Source organism: Epargyreus clarus, unplaced genomic scaffold, assembly GCF_041222505.1.
Source record: "Epargyreus clarus isolate Ecla_fem2 unplaced genomic scaffold, WU_Ecla_fem_2.2 ptg000007l, whole genome shotgun sequence".
NCBI classification, from domain to species: Eukaryota; Metazoa; Arthropoda; class Insecta; order Lepidoptera; family Hesperiidae; genus Epargyreus; species Epargyreus clarus.
Window position 1 is genome coordinate 21,057,949 of NW_027332215.1, and position 25,423 is coordinate 21,083,371.

Consider the following 25,423-nt stretch of genomic DNA (forward strand, 5'->3'; position numbering starts at 1 on the left):
AAAATGTTTCTAAAACGTTTGTAAAAGTTAGATACATAAACCAAAAAAAACAAAACAGTAATGTAATTTGATGGAAGGGATTCCTCCCCGAGTCCGTCCTTATATGCGAGGTAAACTTGCAATTCGCCAATTATTTGAAATCGTAACCCTGGATATCTTATCTACACTAATATTACAAAGAGGAAAACTTTGTTTGTTTGTTTGGTTGTAATGAATAGGCTCATAAACTACTGGACCGATTTTTAAAATTCTTTCACCATTCGAAAGCTACATTATCTACGAGTAACATTGGCTATATTTTATATGAAATATATTTGATAAATAGATTTTGAGACGGTACAAAGTTTGCCGGGTCAGCTAGTCTCACATTAAGTTTGCAAGAGTAACTATGGTAATTAAACATACCTTAAATAATGTGAGCTAAATTGCTAACCTACGAGTAACCATAACAATGCAAGTATCGTATGCGTACGCGTAATTGCAATAATTGCGAGTGTAAGCCAAATATAATTACTCCTAAGGTTTCATACATAATACTACTGAGGTTTCGAGGTAAGACTAATAATAGATTAAATTCATTGCCGCGTACAGTATCGGAATGCTCATAATTATAGTGGGGAGTTTGACAGTTGGACTCCCCTTGGCTGACAACTAACGCCCCTTATCATCAATTATTTATTCATTGTTTTGTCTACCGATCGATAGCAATGGTGTCCATCAAACTACTTCACCTTAAAAAATGATTATTTAACTGGGAATTGAATTTGGAATTTTGCGAGTCGCACAGAACGTCACAATGATAATTGCCATTATTTTTCCATGATTTTTTGAATTTTCAATTAGGATTTTGAGTTATATCACATTAAAAAATTAACTTACTTTTTCACAGCAGCTTGCATGGAAAGCATTAAGATAGGAATAGCCTACAGTAAAGAAATTCGTAAAAGTTAAATTTTCTTTTTAGCTGCTTCTGAGGGCAAAGATATAGTACCTATAATTTAAATAGATTTTTATGGCGATTACAAATTCTAAGTGTAAGTCTATATTTTAAGATATTTTAAAAAACGAATGATGCAGTTTTAGTTTTTATCAAAATCGGCCTCGTAACTCCTTTCAGCATTTTTCGCTAATCCTAATAGTTTCGGATTTGGCTCTGAAGGCCTATTTGAAAAGTTCACCCTGTATAGTATAAAACTACTCGATTAATATATTTATGCTGACTTTAATCTTATTTACTCTTATGTTGGAAACGTATAAATATTGGCGCGAGTATATACTTATGGGTGTGACATTTCTAAGAAAAAATTCCAAGGCAAATCTAGACTAGACTGGTATTGTAAGATCGATGAGAAATACCCTGGATATTATATTAATAACTCGTTCATGCTAGAGGCGAAAGTCCTTCAAAAAGCAATAGCTGCAGTAATTACAGAGAACATTAATTAATAGGAAACATAATAAAGCAAAGTCACGCGTCTGTACAGATTTCCTATATCTATATTTTGGGATTTTTAATAAATTTAAAGTTCTGTCAATTTATTATTCTCTCTGATTTTATATCGTAAACGGGGATGCAAACGGAATCCTAAATTACCTTTAATGTCATACGCATATTCATAATTCATATTTTATGGGATGTAACGAAATGCGGTAACATAGATTCCAAGCTTTTGGCAAATTGCACTAATTCATTGCATGGAAAACGATATAAATAATTCCACTCGCATGGGATTTGATATTGTTGACTAACTATTGTGTGGTACGAAATATAACCAAAATATTCATCGGTTAGGAAGGACACATAACTTGTTTCTATAAATAATGAGTTTTTTTTTTTATATGTAACCTAAGGATAAGACAGACGGGCTGCCTGATGGAAAGCAGTCACCGTCGCCTATAGACATTTGCAACACCAGAGGAGTCGCCAATGCATCGCCGGCTTTGAAGGAGAGCTCTTTTTACACCCCTCTTGAAGAGCCCCATGTCACAGTCCTGAGGGAATATCTCAGGAGGAAGTTCATTCCACATTTTGCACGTACGCGGCAAGATGATGGTAAGTGGTCAACTGCCACGAATGGACTCTAATAATCAAACCAGGTAAGATAAAAGCTCTACTAAGACGACTAGAGTTAAGAAACCTCTGATAAACATATTTCCATTACCACACCCGCCAAACCAGAAAACAGTAGCGCTTAACACTGCTGTTATTAGGCAGAAATAGGTGTGGTGGTGGTGCCGCCGGAGTCCACCACAAAGGGTTCTACCACCTTCATCAGAGTCAAACCACAAAGAGGTTTTCATCCAAACGCATACATAGGCGTATATATATGGGGAAAACACTTAACCCTTTTAGAACTTGATTAAAAAATAATTATTCAAGTACGATCGCAATACGATCGAGTATGTCCTTATGTAGAAAGTGGGTTAACCAGAATGTCATTACGCTCGCTCGTTGCCGAAGGGAAATAATGCTCAGTGTATGCAACCACTCCGTTATTGTTTATATGAAAAAATCTCGCTCCCGGAGTGAAGTGTAATTGATGAGATTTAAATGGTTTATTTTAAAATAATAGATGGTAAAGTATTCTAGCTATAGTGCCTAGAGTTTTTTATCTTTCAAGCAGCAAATGAGCAAGTGAACCTAAGAAATCCTAAAAAAAGTTTTCAAAGGTATGTGAAGTCTACAAGCTCGCACTTGGCCAGCGCGGTGGACTATGGCCCATTCCTTTTTATTCTGAGAGGAGACACAACAGTGGAACAGTAATGGGTTGATGGTGGTGCCGTTCACATGTTGATAAGTGCACTGCCTTTGTAACCAACTCCATAAGCATATATGCTGCTCTATGAATGTAAAAATATTTAAGATGAACAGTCACATTTTAGACATTTGATACGTATGAGTTTGAAACCGAAAACCGAACAAATCGGAACCAATTAATATACAAAGGAAAATAAGTTTGTATTCATACAACTGTACCCTTAGTATGAGTTTTTACGTTTTCAGTATCAGTTCTGATACAATCCGCTAGGGGCGCTGATTGGAAATGTATGTGCAAATACGTAAACAAATACAAAAACATTCATTTTTGTAAAAACGTAAAAACTCAGACTATATTATGTAACTTAATTATTCCACTGTGGAAGGTAATATTTATAGGCCTTGTAGTCGAAACAGCTAGTGATATATACGGTTTTTATACGCGGTCGGATTTATTATTAATAATGTATGTATGCGACACCAAAACCGACACCGATCAGCAAATGGACTCATGTTTTTTGATTCCCTATTCCGATTTACTCAATCACCGACACCAAAATTATTTAAATGTTACGTTGCTGCAGTTTTCACCGTTTTTATTATTCTAGCAAAGGAATAAATATTTATCTCATCTGACCTATTTCCTCTTTAAATCCATTCATCTTTAGTTTGTATTTGAAACCAACGAATTTCGTAATGTTTCTAGTATTCATAGATTCGATAGAGTCGTGAAAACAATATATGTAAGTAATCGTTATTACGAAAATGTTGAAAATTTTCTTATGAATACAAATAATATATCGTAATTACCATTTGCTTCTATTTTTTGGTTTCGAGATGTTTTATGACCTTATTTAGGTTCCGTTATCATCTACAGACAGACTATTCGAGGAACACTAAATCATAATTGTCTATACACTATGTCAACAGGCACGGCCCATCTCTCCACGGTTTTAAAAACTATAGAAACGTTCTACATCCATACATGTAAATATACCTTTAAGTAAATTTAAATAACATTGACAAAGCTTACCAGTGCATTGTTATGCCGTTGCAAGTGTCACATATATGACCGTTAACAGCAAAATTTCCCGTACGTTTGTGTCAGACGATAGCCTTCGGCGTCGGTTATGATTGGACGGCAGTCATTAGTCGTTGACAAAAGCCTTTTGAACGTCGAAATCGGATATGCTTTCGAAACAATCCCGTGCTTCCCTTTAGTGCTTCACGTTAGTGCAGTGTGCTTCAAAGATGAGATAAAGACAAAGGATCTTCCCTTTGTCTTTATCTTTGAAACTCTGCTCAGTTTTGGGAAAATATCCATGGGATATAAACAATTGCTTCTTTAAAACGGTGTCTGGATTAATATTTTTTCGTTATGGTCAATAACTAGTTATTTATATGAATCATGGTGAATAGATGTCCATTGAAAGATTATTGTTAGGGCAAAATCGTCTGTCTTTCTGTCCAAAAAGCAAGCACCATGCAATGACAGCCGTCGGATTTGCTGATTGGTGTTCATGACAAGACAAAAAATGTATAACGGTCCATTATGATGAAAAGGTTAAGGACTCCTGTCTTAGAACTAATTATACAAAATACTAGCTGACCCGGCAAACGTTGTGTTGCCATATAAATAAAAAAAAATTAAGGGTGAACAACCCTTATCACTGAAAAATAGATAGTAGCCGATTCTGAGCTACTGAATATGCATATAAAATTTGGTGAAAATCAGTAAAGCCGTTTAGGAGGAGTACGGTAACTAACATTATTACACGAGAATTTTATATATAAGATAAGCTCATTACTAATTACGCAATGATAAATCGTAATTGTGAAATATAATTTATTATATGTAGAACACGGATTTCATCTTTCAATCAAAGGGAGTAGGTATGATTTATTTTCTTTACAAAGACGTCTGTTCAGTTCTGAATTATAATGAATTTTCTAAATATTTTAACAATCTTTCACATTCAATGTTTCGTTATTGTCACTTGGGGAATTCGTACTAATAAATGCCGGGTTCGATGATCGGCGATTTTGATGCATAAGCGTTTATAAAATTATCATGTTATTTTTTGCGTGTTTCCGGGCTTTGGATGACACGTTAAGCCGTCGGTTCCAACTTATCTTTGTTAGCAGTTGTTAGATCGTGTCAGAGCGGATGAAGGACACCCGACACTAACTCGCACCATTTTCCAGCAGGTCGAATAGCATAGTGGAGTTTGCTCCGAGTTTCGTCCAGTTATAGCGAGACCCGTTCTTAGAATAGCGGAAAATGGGTTGTAATAATAATGCAGTCTTAGCTTGTTTATGATAATAAGTGTCATCCGCATAATCAGTAGCGTAACGTCATGTTCTAACGTTAAACGCGTCAGTTAAAAATTATGCAAAAGGTAAGCGAAGCGAAACTGTTTTAAACGTATGACGAAACTTGTTTACACATCCTCTAAGGTTTTGCATAAAGTAAGAATAGCGTGTAAATATTTTTGTATCGATTGGTGCTAGCGTTTCCGTCGTATTATGGCAATTAAGAGTGGATAAGCACGCGATTTATTCGATTAAGACTGCGTTTACCAAACAAACAATACATTATAAAAACTATTTTTACCCGTGGTCGAAATCCATAATGATTACTGAAATTTGGGGAACAAAGAAAAGCGGGTCGTAAACTACTTATTATCATAAAAACAAAGCCTTAATTAAAATATAACCAATGTTACTTCCCAAATTTAGACGATTCTAACGACACCTCATGTTACAATCCGTCAAACCTTTTGGTGGGGGCGGCAACACCTTTCAGCGTATTTCGCTAATCGTTTTAGTTTCGGATTTGGCCCTGAAGGCCCATTTGAAAAATTCACCCTCTATATTACTTGTCTTGTTATTTTATTTCGCGCACCTATATGTATACTTTCTTGTAAAAACACAATATCCGCATACGCATCTGCATCCGCGGATGTGAGCGGTCAAAAAAGCGCATCTGCAGATGTGCAAAAATCTGTATCCGCAACATCCGTATTCCGGAGACATATACAAGTATTTTTTCATAAATTCACTGTCACTGATTGTCATCCGACAGCCCCGTACACAAGTCACAGAAATGGAAAATACGGTTTTTTTCGTTTTCACGATTCGTACATACGCGTGAGCCAGTATTGCCTTTGACATACGATTTGTTTTGTGGAAAACTTTAACAAGGAAACACCTATGTAGAAAACGTGTCATAATACTATCCGGGAATTTTTATACTTAAATATTTTTGTGCACTATATGTCAGTATATCTTACAAAAGTAATTTTACTACTGACATACCTACCAGTAGTTATTCTTTGGTACTCTATTTTTTTTTGGAGTTTATTGGAGTTTACTCCTTAAGAAACGATTTGAGTTATAAGGCCCGGTACGGAAATTTTATGAGGAGTAAAATCAAGTGTAACACGAAAAGTTGAGGCGTTACGTAGAAAAAGACAAACATATATATCCACACTTTACGCGCAACACCACTGAAGTCACTGAATAGAAATGTCATAATTTTATTTTTTTTGTTGCATCTCACGGCCTCATACCCTCTGGTGTATGAATTTGAAATAGTCGGGTGATGTTTTGGAACATTTTCGGAACATTTAAAATAGCCTGCAACAATTCCCATGATGTCCTTAGTGTGTATGTCTTTGCGTGCGTGTATGTGTAAATGCGTGAGTGAATATGTGAGCGCGAGCGTGCGCAGATTCATGCGTGTGTGCGATGTGCGTACTTTTGATCAGTGTACATAGATATATGACATGACGTATGGCTTGCGTATGACACACGCACACTCATACATAGGTACGCACGTCTACACAACACTTATAAACACATGCAAATAATACATCGCAGTAATGTGGTCAGTTGCAGTGTATTCTCGTAAATTGAAAGCAAATCTTGGTATTTATGGAAAATTTACGTATAAATAACGAATACTGCTTAATTTACATAATAAATAAATAAGTATTTCAAATATTTTAGAGAAATTTTAGCACGAAGACGTAGCAAAACTTTTTTACGCAACTATTTCAATTCTCAAAAGTGGTTACACTTTCTTGTTAGGAGTAAGTAATCTTTACTAATCTATGTTGTGGACCTTTTACCAAAAGAAAAGAATGAACATTTTTTGTAGGATATTTAATGCTACATTTTTCCTCCGGCCTAATTCAATTCTTGTCTAATTTTACTCGAAATTAATCCACGATGATCGACCGCGGTAGGTGGGAAAACTCTTTTTATACGTACTTACAAATTTAAAAGAAATATGTTTGAATAAGCTGATATATCAGCCTTGTCGTATAGGGGTACATTTTTGTACCAGAAAAATCTCCCCTCCAGCCTTCGTCTTTGCCCAGTACTGGGACACAATGACATGTATGTAAAGTAATAATAATTCGCCAAGTACGAGTCGAACTCTCACATGGAGGCTTCCGTACCACCGTTCATGATTTTTTACTTATTTTTATTCATTTTGTTATTTTTAACACTACTTAGTTATATGACACAACAATAGATGGCGTTTGGGCGATGATGAATGATACGTAAACAATGTATAAAAAAATTAATATAACTATATTAAAATATTTTTTATGGTGCTTATTTGTATTTATTATAATACCAGTTATAGTAGTAAACGGATTGTAAAAAAATCAACCGTCTTCCTAGTATGGTTTAACAGTTAGATCGAAAAATGTCGAAAAATACCGGTTTCTTGTATTGAGACCCCATTTATATTCAACTTTATTTTATTTTTTATTATTTGTTGTTAAAGCGGCCACCGTTATGCATCCCCTGTAAAAAAAATCATGTGTCTATTTTTTACGGTGAAGATATAGCCCTGTGACGGACGGACAGACAGCGAAGTCTTAGTAATAGGGTTCCGTTTTTACCCTTTGGGAACTCTAAAAAAATAAAGCGATGATTTCATTTTTATATAAGACGTGTAATATTTTAATCTTCGTACAGACCACATTACCACTAGGGTTCTTTGTCATTGTTAAAATACTATATTAAAAATACCCACTTTTATGTAAATCTCAGGAGTATAATTTTTCACGAAATTATCTTTTACCTTTATAGCAAGTGATAATAACTTTCTAATATCCATTACTATGTATAAACATTAATACACAAACAAATTCATATTCTTCCAGATAATAAAATAATTATACAAAGCATTCGTATTTTATTTTATTTTCAGATGTTACCTTTCATACCGGTTATTTTATTTCAGCTTGTACTCAATTTTCATTTTAAAAATAATAAAATTGCAAAGAGAAAATGCCAGGTTCTTATAAATGAATAACCCTTTTTGTTTGGGAGATAACATATGAGCGTCGATAGTTGTCGATAGTCAGTGGCAGTCGCTTTCTGTCGGTGACGTCCGCTTGCGACATCTGCTTCTTGCATCTTGCGTCGGTGATAGATGTCGACCGTCGCCGCCTGATGTTAACGACTGACGACAAAGTACTATACTTCTCTGTCGAAAATTGTTGACAATAAGGCGGAGACGGTCGGTAGCAGTTGCTGCCTGTCGTTGATGATCTTCGGCGACTGTTGGGGCCCGTCGGTGGAAGTCTTCAGTGGCAACCGATGATTGCAGCCGCCTGCCTGTGTTAGCGACTGCCACTGACTGTCGACAAACTCGCCAGCGCGGGCTGTCGCTCGTATATTAGCACCCTAAGGTCGTTGTATTTTGGGTCGATTTTAATATGTCGTGACGGCGATAGTTTGTCCACTGCGACCGATATCGGCGGTTTGTTTTGTTCCTGTTGTCACGCGTGTGACGGCAGTATATGGACAAGTGTCGAGGCGAGAAAAGCGCCTGAGGGAGAGTTTAGGCAAAGTTACTAGATTGATTTTTAGTTTTGAAAAATAATAATGTTATTTCCCTATAACTCAAATGTACTGAAACATATCTATAATGCCATCTTGTAGAATGATTTTTAGGATTCCATACTCAAAGGAGAAAACGAAACCCTCCGCTGTCTGTTTGTGAATCACAGTGCTTTATCTCTTAAACCGTAATAGATAGACACTTGATTTTCTTACAGACGATGCATAATGATGGTCGCTATAACAACGAATACTGAAAATTAATAAAATAAATATAGTTCAAATTATAGAATTTACTGTTCCTGAATTGATTCCTAGATTGAAAATTATTTTCTACTTTTTAGTTGATTTTATCATAAAAGCGTGTTTTTTAGTTCTTTGAACTATATTTATTTTAAATGTAGACGTAGCAAAAGAGTATGCGGTTTACTGTTATGCAGAAAAAGTGCGGCGTTGGTGACTACGAAATCGAACCACAAATGGTTTTACTACCATCTCTAGGTTTTAACCCCATTAGAATTCTCGGCCACTGCAATCGTTGCTTTGATGCATTGTGGCTTTATTGCATTAGTATCCTGGACACAAATTTTCATATCCAAGAGAGACTTGAAGGTTACACCTCATTGCTCCAATATCGATTAGTGATTGCAAGCAAAAATAATGGACCATTTAGGGGTTCACGGATTCGGAACGCCAGGTATTAAATACTTTATAAGATACTAAATATAAAGCACACTTTTTCGTCTTTTTATGTTTACTCGAGCAAAGTTTAAAAACTACTAATGCGATTTCAGTGGGATTTTATATGATTATATACCGTTTTAGAATATTAAATCGGAAATTAGAAAGAAATAAAGTAATTTTTTGTTCGGATAATTGGAACACAAATGAAATCACAGAAAGTAATAAACCGTAAAACAAAAACAAAATACACGCGATAAAAGGAAATTAAAAAGATTTTAGAAAATGTCGTTTAAAAAGAAATACTCATCTTGTACCACGGACAGGTAAACTGAGTCATGTTGATTTTCAGTTTGAAATTAGAAATTCCTTTTTCTGTAAATAGATGGAAAGTTGGCTAACACCGGAGACGACATTGTGATGTCTTTTAAAAGCCAATTTGTCACTGTTCAACACTTTTATAGCAGAGTACAAGAGCCAGTATGATAAATTAAGTTTTCATTTTTATTACGACATAGTTCACGTTCATACTCCCGGTTCGGGTGATATTTTTAAATCTATTTTACACTACTTTTCTAGTGAGTACTGTTCTTTTATTAATTCGAAAAAACATTAATATTTACAATTATAATTAAACTTACAAAAAATTAAAAGAAATAAATTAAACTATAAATATAAAACAACTTATTTACAAAATGTACATTAGGGTGGAGCGACGTTGTATGGGATTTTTTTTTCTTTTTACGTTGGAGTTCTAATAGTGCGGGAAATATGTATCATACTAAGAGATTAAACTGTGATTTTTTTTTAATTTTTTGGATGTCATCTTATGCCTCCGCCTCGCTGTCAATAATTGATAAAAAGTAAAAAAATGCTATTTACTTACAAAGGCTGCAAAAATATTGGAAATATTTTTTTAATAATTGCAAAAAAGGTGCAAAAGTAAGAGAATATGATTCTACTTTACTGATCATTAACATATAAACAAAGAGCTTTGAAGTAGGTACAAAAAAATTGATAATTATACCTAAAATCTGTTTTTGCCTCAAATTTGGTCATTTTTGATCGAGACTCTAGTTTTATTTTTATTAAGTCAATGGATTAATTTCGGGCACAATAATGTAGATGAATCTGTTGTTATCATTTACAGCTCTCTCGACAACTTCACATGTTGTTTGGATGTGATATGGCAGCGTAGGACCCCGGTCCAGAAGTGCAACCGTTATGGTGGGAAAGCAAATGATGTATAGTCGCTCTTGAAATAGTTGGGTAACTCCCACCATATTTATCGGTATTATAGATAGTTACCCCAAAGTCAATAGTTACAATATTCTCTTGATAAATTATTGCATGGGCAAAATAGCCGACGATGGCGCACTCTATTCCTTTGGTTAAACCAGAATCAGAGCTGCGTAAGTGGTGTAAACAGATCTGGGTTCGCTTACTAGCAAGATCCGTTCTTTAAGGACTGTTTGCCTATACTTTATCCATATTTTATCCAAAAATTTAAAAAGTAATCTTTCCTTCTGTCAAAATGCTATGCCGATATCTGAAGCAAAAGCTTTCTACTCAATACTCTTTCGTGTATTTATCCTGTCACCACGCAACATATGACGGTCTATAACAGAAATATCTGCTATTATATTATACAAAACAATATTTTAAAGAACACAGTATATCTGTACCAAGTTGGCAAGTTGGTTTCTAAGGTGTTTTGTAAACTTTTGTTGTAGAGATATCTACTTTTCCAATGATCATTGGCAGCGACGTTCTTTGATCCAACAAAAAGCTTTTATTCCTTTCCGGGTACCTCTCTCTCTTTTGGACAACCAGATGGATCGAAATATTAGCATTTGTAAGGAGGTATATTAAAGGGAACTTCTCTTGCAGTCCGAAAATTCTATAATAGTTCTTTGGAAAGTATTGTAATATATTTTAACAAGATATTTCGTTTCAGGTATTTTGCATGCAAGCTTTTAACTTTTACTTCACTTTTGTTTGACTTTCAGTAGAAATTGAGTCTACGTGTCAGCTTTATTATATGCTGGAAACAACTACGCCTCCAATATCCTTAAATGATGATTCGCAAGAATTTCTTGTCGCGACTTTAATCGGCGTCTCTTCCATTGATAAAATTTCATAACATCTTTATACACAGGCATAATATTCCATCTTTATTTTAACTTTTTCAACAAAAAATGAATATATAAATACATCAGTTACGTATTTATAATAAGAGAAGAAGATATTATAATAATAATGTAAACATATTTTAATGAAAAAAGAAGACATGAAAACATGAGTCACCGGCGTAAGTAAACGATTAATATGACTTACTTTGCAAGTTTTGATTGAGAAATGCTCTCCTTTTGCATTTTTATAATGACACTATTCAAAATTATTATTGTTTTATTTGTTAATGCTCTACAAAATAAAGTGAATAAAATATAATAAATGCTTAAAAAAGTTATAGACACCTTCAGCTGTAATCTGCAAAGTATACACCAAAAATGTATATTTTTAAAAGTTCATTGACCTGGCGGAGGCTCTTACCCTTATCTGATCGGAATAATATTTTACACACTTTAGTTTTAACCATCAAGACATCTTTTCGTCACTATTACATTTCCAAAAATAAAAAAAAGGAATTTCGCTCCACCCTAATGTACATATATACAAAAATGAAAAACAAAAATATAAAAACAAAAACACTACCATAAAAAATTGTCGCCATCACTGTCTTTGGGCAAGGTTCCCAAGACGCTGGCAGCATTTCCTCTCTGGATTGCTATACCAATCCTTTGAGCGAAATGTATGCGAAATGTATGTATATTAGTGAGTACTTGAAATTTCAAGCATGTCTCAGACTGATATGACAATACCGAAAAATAAAAAAATAATATAAGATTTTTAAAATTTTAACACTAACACATATATAGAGATACTAGCTGACCCGGCAAACCTTATGTTGCCATATAAATTAATAAATGTTAAGGGTGAACAACCCTAATCACTTAGGGGTATAAAAAATAGATTGTAGCCGATTCTTAGACCTACTGAATACGCATATAAAATTTGGTGAAAACCGGTAAAGGTTACGGAGGAGTACGGTAACTAACATTGTGACACGAGAATTTTATATATATGATACAAATGTTAACACTCTAAAAACACTTATATACGGAGTGTATATAAGTCTTTTAATTGAACTTGAATTTGAATACAGAAATTCAAATCTTTTGCAGCGTAGCATTAGTACATTACGATACGCGTGGCCAAAGTAGCCTATTTTTGCACGGCGTGAAGTTAGCGCCCGAGCGCAGCGAGGGTGCTAAACGCCGTGCACATAATAGGCTACTTATGTCACATGTATCGTATACTATTTTATAGCTCGTGTGACATAAACCCGCTTATACTTGTGAAGTAATATGAAAAAATATGATAATTATTTTGAAACTTATAAATGATTGAAACTAAAAATTATGAATTAAAAGAACAATAAAAATGTGACACAACCAAAACCATTGAAATTTGATGTGAAGAAGTCTTGATTTAGAAAATTTAGTAATTATTCTGCTCTTGTGATAAAGACAAATCTAACACCACACATACGTCGAAATCTATCAAGCTATTTATGCTACATACAGTCGTCTAGACCAATGACTTATAATGGGAACTCCACCTAAACGTATTAAAGAAACATATGATAAGCAATCACATAATGTACTAATTCATGACTAATACTAGTGATACAGTAGAAAATCGATTATCCGGACCTCAGTTATAAATATTCGCGATTATTCGGATTGACAAACGTGAACAAGTATCTTTGTAATAACCCTTGCAAATCAGTCACATTTTGTGTGACATGTGCATTTAAATTCCGAAAAGTCGCCAAATCGCAACTAAAAAGTTACTATAAAAAACAAAACCCGATTGCTAAAAATATAGCCTATGTTATCTCCACGATTAGGACGAATCCAACGACACATCATATGTCAAAATTAGTGAAGTCGTTTGAGTTTGCCAAAGAATGAAAAAAACATACGTAACAAACATATAGTCGAAAAACATTACCTTCCTAAATTGGTTTAAATAGCTTTTCTTCATAAACTCAATAATCCAAATTTTCGATAATCCGAATGCCACAAATACGACAACAAACAGGTCGCTTAGTCGAGATTCTGGATACTGGAGTAGTATTTTGGCTAATTTTGATAATGATTCCTAATTTAAATGTCTCCTACTATGGTGTGTAGCGAAAATACACAGTCAAAACAAACAATAAAACTCGATAAAGCCCAACAGTTAGTCTTATAGTGATGCTATTGCTTATTATATACACAATGGCAAAAACATTTATAAATACGTCCAAAATAAAATATTAACATAATTATAGCTTTAAACAAAATACTCATTACTCACTTTTAATTTTTAAATGACATTTAAAAGACATGAAACGTTCATAGTGATGTTTATTTTTTACAACTGTGAGGGTAGTGTATTGATATTCGTACAGTGTAAAAATCGGCTACTTTGGACACAGAAAAGCGTGGCTAAAATGCGGGTTTAGGTCACAGAGTGCTATAAAATATTTTTTAGATCATCTATCAAATTATCTGTCGACTGCGTCTCACGTGTTAAGTTTAAACAATATTCTACTTTTTAGTTATTATAAAACGAGGTCTATTAAAACAAATCTTGAATAATAATAATGTCTTTAATAGATTTTTGTAGATGAATAAGCTAAGAGCGGTACGTATAAAGTTTTTTTCGGTAGTAGTTTGTTGACTTTCAAAAAGTGTTCTGTATGAATCTATTTTGAATAAATGAGATTTGAATTTGAATTTGAACGATGACTGTATTTGAGATTTTAAATTCAATACATTGTGACTTTAACAGTATACATGTTATACCACATTTGCCCCCTTGCAAACCACGACCTCTTTGAATGAGCGCGTTTCAGAGCGTGACCCGCCCTGCCCTACTGTAAATTTACAGATATACCTACAACTAACTTACGTTTTTATGTACTTTTATGGAAATCAAGCAGGAAATAGGCTTCGGCCAATTATTACAGCGTTGCTTGAATTAATATCCAATTATTACCTTTGACTATATAATAAACTAAATCAAAGTGCGATTCCACATTTTCGTTTACGGAGTACTTGGCACTGAAATTAAATCTTAATAATTAAATAGTCGTCAACAATTCTATGACAGTTGGCCGTCCCTTTGTTTATTAAGCCCTATCCGTCTATTTCGTAGAAGACGGTTGAGCCTAAATGTGAATTGTTTAATCATAATTATATTTGGAAATAATACTAATTGCTTTCCAGAAAATTTGGATATAATTTTTCACCAGCCAATGATAGCTTATTTATATTTTCTACATTAACGCGGTAGGGTCCTGACTAGGGGGATGGATTTTATAAAAATGAAATGATATAGTATCAATTTTCTTATAATTTTCGCCATATACACACTTCAAAAATATATCCTATATGCTTCGATCACTAAGTTCTTATTAATGATCGAAGCCTATATGCCTCTTTTACGCATGAGAATACATAACATATACGTAACAAAGAGATCAACCAGGAAGACCGTGGGTGTTGTTCAGTTAACCAATTTTAATAAATTATTCCCTAAAATCATTCTTAATAAATGGGGTATCATATTCAAATAGATTCGTCACGTCATCAAGCCATTATTGTCCCACTGGTCTCCTCTCAGAATTAGAAGGATTAGGCCATAGTCCACCACGCTGACCAAGTGCGTATTGGTTGACTTCACATACCTTTGAGATTTTTTTTTATATAAATCTCTCAGGTATGCAGATTTCTTCTCGATGTTTTCCTTTACCGTTTTTAGCAAATGATAAATAATTTTAATACACACATAACTTTGAAAAATCAGAGGTGCCTAGGAATTGAACCTCGGACTCCTAGTTCGAGAGGCAGAGTTTCTAAACTATTAGGATATTAGTGCTTTATACTGCTTAAATATATTCTTTCAAGTGTAACCACAAAATTCAGAGTTAAGCGTACGATAGTCGCATGGTGAGCGCAACAGTTGTTTTTCACGTTCCAATTTTACTCTCAACTTCTACGATAAGCCGCTTGGAAGCTGAGGGAGACACAGGGATCAAACGATACAAGTCGCACAACTTTAAATACTAAATGCAACCGGTTTTTTTTTAATATAAGAGTAGCAGACGAGCATGCAGTTCACCTGATTGTAAGTGGCTAACCCCAAATAGGATTAGATATTCCTACCTGAGGTCGGCCACAGATGTGCCGCTACCCCTGAAAACCAAGCTGGAACGCCTCAGAAAAGTATATCTCATTTACCACACCCTTCAAAGCAGAACACAGGAGTGCTTAACACTGCTGTTACTAGGCAGAAATAGGTGTGGCGGTAGTGCGGCCGGAGTCGAAACACAAAGGGGTCTACCACCTTCAAATCCATTTGCGATTATGCCACATACCATTGAGTGGACTACATACTCATACATAACCAAGTTAGGCTGCTAAAGCCGTAATCATGGATACCTATATTGTGTTTATGATTATTCAAGCCGCGGTTTGCGCAGATAAGCGGGTTACAAGTTAAGCTATATTGCCAACGTTCGGAACAAAGCCTTCATGTGAATAGGTTCCATTTAGGCCATCATCTACGTAGCTTTAATAAAAGTTTACTCTTATAACCGTTTAGCATTAATGCGTGTAATATTTTAATTTAAATAACGTGAGACAGTTGTTACAAAGGTATGTTATTGAAAGTCCTCCAAGACATTTTTAACGAAGTCAGTAAAACCGTGTTGATATGTACATTTTAATTTGTGTCTGTGTTCGTCACAAAATTCTATTTCTTAAACCGAAATAGACAGATTTCAAATTTTCATAGTGCCTTTATTTGGCTGCTATGATAAAAATACTTGAAATTAAAAATTCATGCAAATTTTATCCTACGGTACCCTCCATTTTCAACCCGCACTTCGACAATTATTTCATGGGTATATACGAATACTGATCCTCGTAGGTAGTGTATTTTAAAATTATTTCTGCCTCATTACAGTAGTGTTAAACGGTGCTGCTCTGGTTTGAAGGGTGTGACAAGGGAGACATACTTTTCCGAGGCATTCCAGCTTAGTCCTCAGGAGTAGTGGCGCATCTGTGGCCGACCTCAGGAAGGAATATCTAATCCTATATGGGGTTGATTACAGATGTCCATCAGATGAACTGCATGATCGTCTGCTACTCCTATATTATAAAAGACTAGCTAATCCGGCAAACTTTGTACCCCCTCAAAATCTATCTATCATATATATTTCATATAAAATATAGCCTATGTTACTCGTGGATAACGTAGCTTTCGAATGGTGAAAGAATTTTTAAAATCAGTCCAGTAGTTTTTAAGCCTATTCATTTGTAATGAAAACAAACAAACAAAGTTTTCCTCTTTATAATATTAGTATAGATTATAGATAAAAGATGTGGAAACGAAATCAGTTACAGGTAACACATATACTGAATATAGTTAAGAATTTAAAGAGGGCGAAAATGAGTCGCCACCGACCGTGTAAGCTAAGCAATTAACGTTATCCGATTGGTCAAAACCCCTTCAGCTTTCGAAACGTGACCTGAGTTGCGATTTTCTTAGTACAAAAGTTTTAACTGTATACGTGTTACACATCTCTTGCTTTAAACTAAGTAGATTAAGGTATGATATATACAATCACCGAATCTTTGTGGAGCATATAAAAATACATTTTTAGAGATTGTCTACTTCATATAATGCAAAAAATCATGCCATATATTTTGTAGGAGTAATATATATTCAAAACTAAAAAGATAGTCATCATGTATGTATAGCAGTGATAGCCTAGTGGTTAAGAAACACGGCCTCTTGATCGAGGGCCTGAGGTTCAAATCCCAGGTACGCGCCCCTGATTTTTCAAAGTTATGTGCGTAGGAATTAATTATAACTTACCTAAACAGTGAAGGGAAACATCGTAATTAAACCTGCAGTCCTGAGAAATTAAAAAAAAATGTTTTCGAAGATGTGTGAAGTCTACCAATTCGCACTCGGTCAGCGCGTTGGACTATGGCTTAATCCTTCTCATTCTGAGAGGAGAACTGTGCCGATGATGATGATCAGGCTACACCTTACTCCTTACACCTTAACTGTTCTTACGCGGTAATTAATTTCTAATATCAACACGGCTTTGAAATATAAGAGGTGCACGGATCTTGGATATTCCGAGTGAGTGGCCAAGTTATAACTTCTATTACTGGAGCCTGCTTATATACGAGAACCATTATGTGGGGCTATACATCGTCGAAGATGTCCAGTAATGATGATCGATGCATCTCGGTACATCTTAATTTGACATATTGTTGTGACACGCCAGCAAATGCTCGTAACTTGTGTTTGAATGTGCAAATGTTAGTAATATCATCGTATATAAAGAAGACTCTCCATCTGCCCTTATAGAATTTATTTATTGGGTGTAGCCTCTCAAAATTAGAGTTGAAAATTAGTACTAGTACTGCTGATAAAACAACGATTAAAGTAAGATTTCAAATGTTTGTAAGTAATCATCCAAAATTCGAGTATCTGTACGTGATTTCAAATATAAGGACGTTATTGTTATAGTATTAGAATTTTGAAAGAATTCGTTTAAAAAAGAATAGTAAGGTGAAGTAAACATAATTGGCGTGATTGTGTTTATTCGAATAGTTCGTCACAAACATTTAGGGTCGGTAAATATGTGACGGAAAATGCGTCACGTATTATCGGTCGCGTTACGCCAGAATAGAGAATATATAATAAAAGATTCAACCTTTCACACCTAACCGATGATGCGTTAGTGCGTCGAGCATACAACTTCTGATAAGCTCGACGCATTTTCCGACAGATATGCACCGACCCTTAAAAGGTGGTCGAGTCAGTAGGATGACAAAAGGGCAAATATTTATTTAGTAAATACGTATAATCAATTCCAATTTTACTCCTCATAAATATTATGAATAAATTATTACCAAGCAACCTAATCCTTTATGTTAATAGTATTTCTTGATTCCCATCTTATGAACTTTATTTATTAGAAAGCGTCAATTAGCCGTCAACTGCGGTTTCGGAAGGTTTATCCAAACAAATTAATATTGACAGTTTAATGCTCAGCTCATGGATGTTAATAGCAAAATCATTTCACGGAACCACTATTCATCGAGAGTAAATAATTACTGAGCTGAATCCATGTGCGGGTAATAATTTTGTAGGAAATATTGACCCATCAAGTTGGGCTATATTTTATTATTATTAATGTGGATCGTTATGAGAAATTCCAATTAAGCCCGGACCATCATTCGAGGTGCTGCAACAAAGATTAATGTGTCATCACATGGTGCTACAGTTGAGCGTTATTCTATGAAATATCAGCTACAGTTCCCTTAGTATAAGTTTTTACGTTTTTACAAAAATTACTATATTTGTATTTGTTTACGTATTTGCCCATACTTTTCCAATTAGCACCCCAGCGGACTCTATCAAAACAGATTGGATGGACAAATGTATGGGAAATACGTAAATAAATATAAAAACAGTAATTTTTGTAAGAACGTAAAATCTCATACTAAGGATACAGTGACGTGACGATTGAATACGGACATTAGTTTCATCGAACAAAAAGCAACTATTGAATGCGATTCAATGGTCTTAATACCGGTCCGATTTGCAGCAGTTTCCGGACTCGCCCCGGTGAGGAAGACATTAATATGATGGATTCAGATTTCGATATCGGATTCAGCTTTTGAATTTGTCTATGTATGTGTATACATGCTAAATGAATGTAAAGCAACGAATGAATGCAACGGATTATATGTATATACAACAATATACATATACATATAGTAAATGTAAGTAATGTTTAATTGTTTAACTTTAGCCTGAGAAATTGGATTTTACAGTGTCGTGGCGTTGGATACTACCTAACCAAGTTACTTACAAGATTTCCGCTATAATGGTAAGTATGGTATGGTGCTTATATTTAAATAAACGATGACTTAATTTTTTATATATAGCCTAGTCGCTTATAAACAATTGCAACACCAGAGGAATCACGAATGCGTCACCGATTTTTAAGGAGAGTTCTTTATGCACCTTTCTTAAAGAGTTCCATGCGGTAGGACTCCGATAATACCTCAAGTCGAAGTTTGTTCCACATCTTGCAATGAAACCCTAACTCAAAGAAAATCTTTAATGAAATGAAATCCCCACAAATTTATTGTTGAATAGCTGCAGAATAGTATAGTAACAGGCCATTTGATATGCAAACCGTACATTTGTCAAACATCAAATCCAGGAAATTGTTCCGATAATTACCGTGGAGTATTGCGTTACTGGTTAACATGTCTATTTGCGATATTGTGGTTGAATTGTGGTAAATCAGCGGCAGTTACGCGGTTTCGTTTTTCAAACATGAAATTACTCGCAAACAAATATACATACTACATATATGCATGAATAAATTAGGTTTAATTATATTTCCTGACGAAATGATTTATTTTGCAGCGGATAATGAAATACTTATTGAGGCACGGAACAATATTAATTAAAGTAATTTATACAGTAGCAATTTTAAATTAATTACAGTTCATTAGTGCATAGCTGCTCGCACAAATTTTAATACCCATTATTAATAATCGATCTATCCAATGTTCTGCTTACCAAAGACCGACATTTGTTAAGTATCAAATTGTGATCTTCGGTAGGTAAAACTTGAGTACATAAATATATTGTTTATTAATAACAAGCGTATGTACGAGTACATAGAGGTTCTTCTGTACCCTAAGTATGAGCTTTACGTTTTGACAATAATGACTGTTTTTTTATTTTGTTTACGTACTTCCCATATATTTTCAATCAGTTCCGATACAATCCGGTAGGGGCGCTGATTGTAAATGAACGGGCAAATACGTAAACAAATACCAAAACAGTATTTTTTGTAAAAACATAAAATCTCATACTAAGGTTACTCTGCACGTAAATAATTATTAATATTTTATCTTTAATTAAAATGAAATGTCAAGCTTGTTGCAATTCCTTCTGACAAGCACAACACCAACTTTTCGCTGACTTGGTACAGAAAGAAAAGCCAATATCCGCGACTCACACGACTTTCACGGCTTCCACAACTTTTCCATAGAAGTTTTAGCGGGCATGCAACTTTTATTAACTGAATCGAAAGACAGGAAACATAAAGTTGCCACGCCAACAATGAAATGAAATAAATGACTGCAAGAGTTCAAAACGAGAGCGTAGTTCAGACCCTTTGTGCTAAAACTCTTCCACATCCGATGTTAAGTGTCTATATCGTAATGAATTTCGTCCATTTTTTTGTAAATTCAGAGTACCATGCAGTCCACTTGACGAAAAACTACTGACTACTGACTGACTACTGTCGCCCATAAACATCTGTATTCAACCCCACATAGGATTCGGTTCTTACCTGAGGTCGGCCACAGATGCGCTACCCCTGAGTACTAAGCTGGGACGCCTCGGAAAAGTATGTGTCCCTTAGCACACCCTACAAACCATAATACAGCAGCGCTTAGTACTACTGTGATAAGGTAGAAATAGGTGTGGCGGTGGTGCTACTGGAATCGAATCACAAAGGGTTCTACCACCTTCCGATTTTCTAGTTGCAATAATTTCTGTCTGATTAACTGTTAAAATAAACTCTATTACTAGCGCGCGTTGATAATATTATACTATGTTGTTATTATCTTATATATAAAATTCTCGTGTCACAATATTAGTGACCGTACTCCTCTGAAACGGCTTTACCGATTTTCACCAAATTTTATATGCATATTCAGTAGGTCTGAGAATCGGCTACTATCTATTTTTCATACCCCTAAGTGATAAGGGTTGTTCACCCTTAACATTTTTTTTATTTATATGGCAACACAACGTTTGCCGGGTCAGCTAGTAATTACATAAAAGTATAATAACGTAATTTTATGATAATGACTTTGCAGTCCATCTGTTGGTAAATAGCAACTGCCGTCTATATCTACCAACCCCAGATAGGATTTCTACCTGATGTCCGTGACGGATGGGTTGCTACCCTTGAGGACTGAGTTGGAACTCCGTTTAAGTATACGGTTTTTACCTATACGGAATTAAATATTATATATGTATACAACTATTGAAAATAAGATAAATAAATTATACGAAACCTGAAAGATATGTACACACACGTACATACAAAAATATAACCCTTCAAGTTTACCTTCATAATCTGTATGTTAACTTACACAATAGCTTACCCTAAACAAATTACCTTCGACCCATAGCTCATATAATAACTCAACATTTACCTATCCCGGACCTATTCAAATCATAATCGGACGTCTCTCATAATTCAAACCCCTTTTTTGTAGTAAAAATGATAAAACATCAATAGTTGTAATATCTGTTAGAGCTTTCAGATATTAAAAAAGGTTGTGATGTTTAATCCTCACATTTGATTATAAATTATTAATAAAGCAATCAATCACATCAGTTGATTGATAATTATAATTTAGCTAAAAACCACGCTAAAAACGCACAAGGAAAATCGTTTTTCCTGATTCCTGACGGTCCTTATAAGGAGAATGGGTTAAAATTATTTATATCGTGTATCATTATCGGTTCTTGATAATTGTTCAAAATTTTAAATTAATCTGACAGTTCAAAGTGGGTAAAAATCGAGTTCAAAGATTGCGTTACATACATACTGTTCAAGCTTATAAAATCGTGTTAAAAACATAACCTTTAATCATCTCAGAGCTGTAGGTAACCCCGGTCAGGGGCCGTTTGGGCCCGTTTCCCTCTTGCGCGAGTCTCCCTAGAAACTCTTTATGCGGCGGGCGGATCTTTCCTTTTGATTATTTCGCAGTCAAAAAATTTAGAAACTATTTTTAATTTAATTTGACGACTTTATTATTTATCGCCATTAGATTTTAGAACCTAGAGTTTTTTATTTTAATTTTAGGTATAACAATTAAATGCCGTTATTCTATCAAAAAGACAATGAAAAAGAAGGCTTCACTGCGATTTAATTTAATTGAAATTAAATCATAAAAATGGAATTTTCCGCTTCTTCGTATGGAAAATGATAAGAAAACAAAATCCTACAAGTCAAGTTTAATGTGACTTATGCATTTTTGTGGCCATTTATTACACCAACCATATATTTTTGGCTAATCACGAGTTATTATTTCTGAAAAATAGTGGTGAAAGTAGCTAAAAGATTTATGTTTATGATTCTTTGCAAATTGTGCTTTATATTGCTAACAATATAGTACTAACTCAAACTTTTATATTATTATTAGATATATGAATGTTATTTTAAAATCTTGCCTTAATTTGTTACATTGTACCATATATTTGAGCCGGGTTTATGTTAAGAATCGCAATTTAATAAAAAAAATATATGTTGATTTTTGTTGAAAAATATTTACTTCACACAAATATATTTTGATGTGTGTTATATATTGGCCTTAATCACCTTAGTTAGAAATTCGCCTTAAACAAAATTATCAAGCAGACATCTGATCCTGCACCGCCGCCGTGCCGTGGGAAAGCTGACTCCGCACCACCGCTCCGTTTCCACTGTATAGTCCCGAACGTGGGAATTCACTCTGGGCGCTAACATTGCCCCAGCAAGTCACCACTTAGGATAGTTAGTTTTAATTTAGGTTAGATTTAATCCAAAACATGTAATATTCTGTTTTGATTAAATACGTTTATATAAGTAATTCGGACTCTCTGTAGCTGCTGCATCTCGACGCAATATTTAACTTGTGTGTTATCCTTCATGGATGTATTCAACTCGCGCTTGGCTTTCGAATATCGTTTATTTTTCCACTGAATTTGCTGCACCCATTTCAAATTTAAAACTCTATGTATTCTTAACATCTAGAATATTCCACGGCCCTGTTTACCCACAGTTTACTTACAACAGTTTTAATTATTATTTCACTTAAGCCTTGAAGTCGAGCATTTCTTAACGAGGAAAATATTCCTAAGCCGTTCAGACTCACCATTCAGTTATATAAGCTTTTAAAACTGAGTGTTTGAGTTATTTATGTCGTTTTTACTTATTTTATTTTTTGAGATTACTTCTGAAGTGTAAAAGTGGTTCAAGATTTATATGACATGAATTCAAAATGATGATGTGGGCCCTTAAAAAAAGGTGTAAAAACGGCTCTCCTCAAAGCTGGCGGCTCCTCTGGTGTTGCAAATGTCCATGGGCGACGTTGAAGACAGACTCAAGTAAAAAAAAAAGGTAATCCACTCATTAGGTCTGCACAGCGAACCATTAGGACCATGCATATATCACCAAAATATATTGATTAAAACGTCGAAGTGAAGCGTTCTAATTTAGTCCCGGTTCCTTAATTACTGACGCGTCTGTGTCCGACCTGACATGGAACGTTTTTCTATTTTGGGGTTGATCAAAGATGCATTTAGGCCACAGCGATGGTTTTGGGAACTGCATGTTGTGTTTGCCTGTTTACGGAAAATCGGAATTACGCTTTTTAAAAATAAACATTTTGAAGGTGGTAGAACTCTTTGTGGTTCGGGCCGACCTCAGGTAGGAATACTTAATTCTATCTGGGGTTGATTACAGATGTCCATGGGTGTCAGTAACCACTTACCGAGAGGACTGCCTGCTCGTTTGCTTTTCTTTATGAGATAAAAAACACAACCTGTAGGTTATATTTGTAGTAGTTCATAGTAGTAGTTGTAATAGTTGTAGTTATATTTGCAATTATTTTCTTTCAGAAAGACGTAAGTAGTCAACTATTAATTTGTTACTGAAGTCATCGTTAAGAGGTTAATTGATTGTAAGTTAATTTTGCATAGAAGAACTTGAATTCGAACTTTAGTTGAACTCAATTAGGTAAAAGCGGGTACAACTTCCTTCTAAGTTTACTGGTTTCAAAGCCGATTTGAGAACTGGACGACATTGGAGCGGAATGATAAAGATTTTGAACAAAAGGTGAATAGTTTTACCCGTACCGACTTCACACTAGCACAGTACCCTTACCAGGAGTTTTTACGTTTTAACAAATATGACTGTTTTGGTATTTGTTTACGTATTTGCCCATACAATTTCCAATCAGCGCCCCTAGCGGATTGTGTCAGAACTTGGAAATAGTATGGGCCAATACGTAAACAAATACCAAAACAGTAATATTTGTCGAAACGTAAAAACTCGTGGTAAGGGTGCAGATTAATAAATAATAACTACGTTAGGCCGTTAGGGCGCTCGGGCGCGTACCAAGGGCCCCTGAAATTTAAATGTAAATATTTTAAAAAAGCCAATAGTTTCAGTTTCAGTAAGTTGCTTGTTTTGAGCTTTTAATATCATTTATTGTTATAGATTATTATAATTATAAATATTTATTTATTATTAATTGCATAGAATTATTATTTTTATCTTAGTAGAAATAAAAGGTTGTGTCAAAAAAAGTTTGGTATGAAATTATTTTATTATTTTTAGTTTAACTCTATTATTTAAATTTTAGTTTATAAATAATTTTATCGTAATTTATTTTTAATTATTTCTCTTCTAAGGGCCCCTGGTTCTTGAGTGCCCAGGGGCCTTAGATTTCCTTAAATCGGCCAAAACGACTTCAAGCAAAAAGAGGAATAAATTGTGCAAACACGGAAAAGCAAATATTTTCTTAGTAACAAATAACTTTTCGGAAAGAGAGTGTTGAAAATACATTAACGGGTGTACCGCATGTGGGGGAAGGTTGCCTCGATAAACCGAATCCGTACATACGGGTTCTCACATAATATCTTACATATTCTTTTACTATATTTTTACATTTTGTTAATGTTAACTAGTGAAGTGTAGCAATGGTAAACAGAAATATTTCTATTAAATATGAAATTTCTATTTAAAGTGATTGGTATAATTGGTGACTTAATTGACATGATTGGTCAAAAGATAGATTTACTTAAACTTCAAATCCAATTAGTAAAATCAATAGATTCAACTATTGTAATACTAAAATAGTAATGATAAATTCCTATGAAACGTAATGATAATTG

The 25,423-nt window shown here is 34.4% G+C and overlaps 1 protein-coding gene across 1 annotated transcript in view; it reads right to left on the reverse strand.

Moving 5' to 3' along the window:
- LOC140743648 (solute carrier family 7 member 14) overlaps nt 1–25,423 on the reverse strand; it is a 214,305-nt gene that overhangs the window by 90,899 nt on the left and 97,983 nt on the right. The window lies entirely within an intron of this gene.